Source organism: Rattus norvegicus, chromosome 17 (assembly GCF_021556685.1).
Source record: "Rattus norvegicus strain SHRSP/BbbUtx chromosome 17, alternate assembly SHRSP_T2T, whole genome shotgun sequence".
Taxonomy (NCBI): Eukaryota; Metazoa; Chordata; class Mammalia; order Rodentia; family Muridae; genus Rattus; species Rattus norvegicus.
Window position 1 is genome coordinate 29,663,653 of NC_141550.1, and position 7,153 is coordinate 29,670,805.

Below are 7,153 nucleotides of genomic sequence, written 5' to 3' on the forward strand. Positions count from 1 at the left end.
CCTCCATATGGGGGTTACAGATTGCTCCTAAAAAAATACAGAGATAATATTCTATTAACTATTTGGGCTATAAAATAAGTTTAAAAAATCAACCACAAAAGGTACAGATCTGAAGAGATCATTTGCAAACTCTTAATGATTTTTCAAAAATTAATGGGAGATGTTAATTGGCTACAGTCTACAATTGGATTAACTACTCATGAGTTAAGTAATTTGCTTGAAACACTACAAGGAGATTCAGATTTAAATAGTCTAAGATAGTTAACAGCTGAGAGCGAGTGAGAGCAAGAGAAAGACAGAGAGAGAGGGAGAAGAGGAGAGAGAGAGAGAGAGAGAGAGAGAGAGAGAGAGAGAGAGAGAGAGAGAGATGAAGAACGAACTGTGGTAGAATGGAGACTGCATATATGGATTGAAGGATTGAATAGACCTAAACTTGCTTGTATTTTATTTATTTTGCCTTAAACACATTCTCCTACTGAGCTCATTATGGAAAGGGAAGATAATATTATAGAATAAATTTTCTTAACACGCTGTGTTATAAAGACTTAACATAGAAAAAGGTTTTGACTTAATCATAAAAGTTACAATAAAACTACATCAATTGTCAGGAACAGACCCGGTTGAAATCATAGTGTCTTTTACTAATCTTGGGATTATGTCACTATAGGTAATACGTGAAGATTGGCAAAGACCTTGTAGTAACTATTTGGAAGAAATTAATTTAAAAAATATCCAAAAAAAAGCAAGTGTCTTAGTTTATAAAAAGAATTAAATTCTCCCACATATTGTAAAGAGACCTCCAATTTCTGAAGCACCTACATTCTACACTGATGTAAATAAGTCAGGAATGGCAGGTTATAAATCAGACAAAATGAGCAAAGTAGTTCAAAGCCCATATATCTCTGTCTTAAAAAATCATAGTTGTATACACTTCTTATGCTACTATTGAATTTTCCTGAATCTCTGAATATAATTACCGACTCTCAAAATGCAGAAAGAGTTGGTTTGCATATAGAAACTGCTGAATTTATTCCTGATAATTCAGAATTAACCTTGTTATTTATGCAACTGCAACAGGCAATCAGAAATAAAAACTATCTACTGCAAGTCACTTGTATTTAGTCTTATATAGGTTTTACAGGTCCCTTTGCAAAAGGAAATGAAGAAATTGATCAATTAATAGTAAATATGTTAGAAGCCTCAAATTTTTGTGAAAAACAGCATGTTAAAAGTAAAGGTTTAAAGAAAAAGATTTCTATCACTTGGCAACAAGCCTAGGAAATTGTAAGAAAATATCCTACTTAGGATATTCTCTGTGTAGGATATTCTCTCTCAAACTCTATTACTCACTAAAAGTAACCCTAGAGGTACCAAAAGAAATGAAATCTGGCGGATGAATGTTTCGTTTTGCATAATTTAGAAAAGTAAAGTTTGTATACCATACCATTGGTATATAAATCTAAGTCATGGCCTATGATAATATTTGCTGTAAAAGTGCTTTTTCACAATCTCCTTGTATGAGCAGGATAGGGAAAGGTTTGCTTTACCTACTTGTAATAATACAAGTACAATAAAAGGTACCACTGGAAAGTGCTTCCACAGGGAATGTTAAATAGTCCAATTTTATATCAATATTTTGTGCAGCAACTGCTAGAAATAATTTGTAGGCAACTTCCTCAATCCATTACTTATCATTACATGGATATTTTGTTGACTGATTTTGACACAGATACTTTAGAGAAAATGTTTAAGGAAACACAAAGAATTCTGCCATGCCTGTGTTACAGATTGCTCCTGATAGAGTGTGTGTGTGTGTGTGTGTGTGTGTGTGTGTGTGTGTGTGTGTGTGTGTGTATGTACATATATATATGCAGTGGGAATTTTGGTTTCTTTGAAACCCCAGTTATGTTATGGGAATATAGTTTTGCTTTAATCCAGGGTGTAGTGTATGGGGATGCCTCAGATTGTCCACAGCAGCTAACTATGTTTGTCTTATGCTTTGGCAGGGGAGTGATTCTGCCAGCTGCAGGTAGTTTATATTGGAATTCTGGGAACTATTAGAGGGTATATAAATGCCAGAGCCCCAAGAGAGGCAGAAGCTGCTGTTCTCCCCCTGCCCCTAACACACACACACACACACACACACACACACACACACACACACACACACACACACACACTGCTGCTGACCCTGTTACTATATCTAGATTGCTGTTTGCTGGATTGTTGTTGATAAAGATTGGACTTTCCCCAAGGAACTTGATGTCCCTAATCATCAGGAAGTAGTCTAATAAGACTTTCCCCTTCTAATGTTTTTCATCTCCTACCTAGTGTTGGAGGTGGTTGGAATAAATTGGGGTAAAGAAAGATGGTAGGAAAAGCATCCAAAAAGGAACTAAAAGCACAGTTACATTTAGAAATGCAGCTATGATTCTCATATTTGTTTGTATGAGAAAATTTCCATAGAAGAATGTTTATATATGTAGATCAAAACTTTCTTAGCTTTCTTCAAAAGTTTTTTAAAAACATGTGCATGGTAACTACTCTGGGTCAGCACACTGTCCTAAGGATTTTACAAATAGGAATTCACATAATTTTCAAAACACTCATGGATTAGAACCTATCGTCAACCCCATTATTGAGAAAAAGATAATGAAGCACAAATAAGCCACTTAATATTTTCAGCATCACCCAGTAAATGATAGAGCTAGAACTGAAACCCATGCAATAAGGTTTCAAAATCTGTTTGCCATGCTAAGCCCACATACAAATGGAAAACTAAGCCAACCAAACAGAATATATAGATAGATGTTATTGACAACCTAATTAAGCATCATGTATAAAGTATCCAGTTACAAAGAAATACTGCAATTTATGATCTATGTCCTCTGTTCTCAAAGCAAAGAAGTGTGCCCATAGTTCATGACAACAGCAGAAAATGGCAAAGCAGTAGGAGAAAAGACAAAGCAGGTACATGGGTCAAAATACCCATGTGTCTTACTTTGCTTTTCTATTGCTTTGATGAAGACAATAACCAAAAGCAATATGGGAAGGAGAGGGTTTATTTACTTAAAAATCCAGGTTGTGGTTTATTGAAAAAGCCAAGGTAGGAACACAAAGCAGGAATCCAGAAGGAGAAACAGAGGCTGTGGAGAAACACTGCTTACTGGCTCTTTTCCCTCTGGATTGCCCAGATGATTTCTTTAAACAACCCAAGACACCCTGCCCTAGGGATGACACTACCCATGGTGGGCTCAATCTTCTCACATCAACCATTATTCAAGAAAATATCCTCCTAGACTTGCCTATGGGCCCATCTGATAAGGGCATTTTCACAATTGACAAACCAGATAACTTTACCTTGGGTCAAGTTGACTCAAGTTGATACCAAGAAAGCTTCTAGAGGTTTCTGTTCAGGCTGTGATTGAAACCGCAAGGAATCGTTTTCATCTTCGTCTTGTCTCAGCATAGCTGGCTGAATGACCATTCTCGACCCACTTCATCTGTGAGATTTGAACTCAGTAATGTCAGAGTTAAGAGTCTAAACTCCATGAGGTTTCATTCTGATGGTCTAAGAGCAAGTTATGAATATTACACTTCTCTTTTTTCTCATCCCATCAACCCTTCCAGTAGCTCTGATGTACTTTCTTTAAAATAGAACTTCTTTTTCATATCAACAAATGCAATGACATTTTATTTTTTAAAGCATCACAACATATTGTGAATATGTCTCCTCCTCATTTCAGCTGCCCTGTGGTGTTTTGGTTTTGGTTTAATTTCTTCTTGTGTTAGTAGAGATGATCCCAGGATCTCACACAAACTAAAGAGTTCTTCCACTGATTTTATTCCCAGTTGTTTATGTTGTTATTTCATTTGACATACAGTCCCACTGAGTTGTCCAAACTGACTTTGAACTCATGGTCCTCTTGCACCTCAGGAGTGGCTGAGATTATATGTGTGGGTCACCCATCCAGCATTAACTAATCCTATTTTTCTCTTAATTTGGATGTTTCCCAACTTCCTGTTCCCAAATATCTTTTTGTATAAATTCATACACACACACACACACACACACACACACACACACACACACACACACACACACACATCTTCCATTTAGTTCCAAACAAAACAAAATCCCAGGAACAAGCTTTTGGAGGTTTGTTTGTTTGTTTGTTTGTTTGTCAAAAAGGAAGAACAATTTATTTTTTTTTTAATTCTTCCAAACAGTTTTCTTTACTTTATGTCTGAAAACCTGAGAGTCTCTTTTCCTTTAAGTTCATCAACCTCAAACTGCATATGAAAAGAAGAAAGAGGAAAGGGAAGAGGATGGAAGGAAGGGAGGAAGGGAGAAAAAGAGGGAGGTTAACAGCCGCCATTTCAGTGACAAATAGTCTCGTCATGTGTGTTTCCTGGATTAATAGTGGTATTACCAACTTGTCATAAGCCCACCGGCCAGTCATACTTCTTCATTAGTGGATTAGCTGTTTGTAGCCATGGCTCATTTTCCTGTGGGCACATTATGTTTTCCTTATTGATTTAAAAATCAATACACTTTTGTATTTTACAGTTTACAGCTGTTATGTTTTATAGCTATTTTAAAGCTACCAGCTCCTTATTACACATGCTGCAGACATTTTCTCTACTTTGCTACTTATTTTTAAGTTTTAGATTTATTTTAAAGGCATTTAAGTGTTTGTGGGGTTTTTTCCCCTGAATGTATGTTTGTGCACCATACACATGCCTGGTACTCAGAGAGGACAGAAGAAGGCATCCAATCCCCCGAAACTAAAATTCTACAGAGTGTTGGGTGCCATGTAAGTACTAGGAAATGAATCCAGTCTTCTGAAAGAGCAGCCAGTGCTCTTAACTGCTGAGCCATCTCTCTAGCCTGCTACCTGCCTTTAATGTTTCTTTAGTTCAACTATATCATTAACTTATATGGAGATCAAGAATAAACCATTTGTAGGATAGGTTTGAGAAGGTGCCCCTTGGAGATGCCCATTCATTTTGGCCATTGACTTATAATTAAGATGGTTGAAAAATGCTATATATGGGCTTTTACTAATATCTATGATCCAAATCGAAAGGTTTTCAGAGCACATTTAAATGAATAATAAAAAAGGAATGTCACACGTCTACATTCGATTTTACAATTCATTTTATGTTATATTTTATGTTATTAAAGCAGCTACATGAATTTTAAACCAAAAGTCATTAAACCCAAACTCACATGCACCACTAACTTTTTTCTTAAAAAAAAAATAAAAGCACAAGAAATACAGTTCCTATTTTTGAGCATTCCCCATGTGTCAATACTACACTCAGCACCATCCCAGCATTCCATTTTTCAACTCTTACAATACAACACAGTGTGAACTAAACCTATCATTTCCTAGACAGAAAGGAACTAACTCGAGATGACATGAGTGTCTCTTGGTTTAGGTCTCCTTGGGATGTAATGAATAGTCTTGACATCCTATATATACTTTGAATCACTTCTATTTTAGTATATTTTAAATCTCAATTGGGGGTTTCTACCCCGCCTCAGATCATTCTGTTCCCAGATTTTAAAAAAATAAAACTTTTATATTTATTTATAATTGGATATTTTATGTATTTACATTTCAAATGTTACCCCTTTTCCTGGTTTCCCCTTCAGTACTGCCCTATTTATTCGCCTCTCCCTCTGCTCGTATGAGATGTTCCCACTCACACCCACCCACTCCCACCTCATCATTCTGGCATTCCCCTACATTGGGAATAGAGCCTTCACAGGACCAAGGGCCTCTTCTCCCATTGATACCAGACAATGCCATCCTCTACTACATAAGCAGCTGGAGCCATGGGTCCCTCCATGTGTACACTTTCGTCGGTGGTTTAGTCCCTGGGACCTCTGGGGAGTCTGATTGATGGATATTGTTGTTCTTCCTGTGGGATTGTAAACCCTTCAGCTCCTTCAGTCATTTCTCTAACTTCTCTATTGGGGTCCCTGCACTCAGTCCAGTGATTGTCTGTGAGCATCCACCTCTGTATTTGTCAGGCTCTGGCAGAGCCTCCCAGAAGACAGCTATAACAGACTCATGTCAGCAAACATTCCTTGGCATCTGCAATAGTGTCTGGGTTTGGTGTCTGCATATGGAATGGATCCTCAGGTGGGGCAGTCTCTGGATGGCCTTTCCTTCAGTCTTTGCTCCACACGTTGTCCCCATATTTCCTTTAGATGGGAGCCACTCTGGGTTGAAAATTTGGAGATGAGTGGGTAGCCCCATCCCCAACCTGAGGCCTTTCCTAAACTTAGGATAGGGTCTCTACAGGTTCTCTTTTTTGGGCATTTCAGCTAATCCCCTTTGAGTTCTGGTATCTGGGACTTGCCAGAGGCTACCTCAGTTCCCTTATCCCCCATTGTTACACACCTCTGTTCAAATTCCTGACTCTCTATATATCATCCACTTCTCCTCCCATACCTGGTCCTCTTCCCCTTTTTTCCATTGCCCCTCTTCTCATCCTCCCAAGGCCCTCCAACCCATGAGTATTTTGTTCCCCTTTATAAAAAAGATTAAAGCATCCACATTTTGGTCTTCTTTCTCCTTGAGCTTCATATGGTTCATGAATTGTATCTTGAGTATTCAAGCCTTTGGGCTAATATCCAGTTATCAGTGAGTGCATACCATGTGTGTTTTTTGTGATTGAGTTACCTCATTCAAGATGATATTTTCTAGTTCCATCTATTTGCCTAAGAATTTCATGAAGTCATTGATTTTAATAGCTGAGTAGTAGTCCATTGTGTAAATGTACCACATTTTCTGTATCCATTCCTCTGTTGAAGGACATCCAGGTTCTTTCCAGCTTTTGGTTATTATAAATAAGGCTGCTATGAACATAGTGGAACATTTGTCTTTATTACATGCTGGAATATCTTTTGGGTAAATGCTCAGGATTAGAATAAATGGATCATGACGTAGTACTATGTCCATTTTTCTGAGGAATTTCCAGAATGATTTCCAGAATGGTAGTACTAGCTTGCAATCCCACCAACAATGGAGGAGTATTACTCTTTCTTCACATCCTTGTCAGCATCTGCTGTGACCTGAGTTTTTGATCTTAGCCATTCTGACTGGTGTGAGGTGGAATATCAGTGTTGTTTTGATTT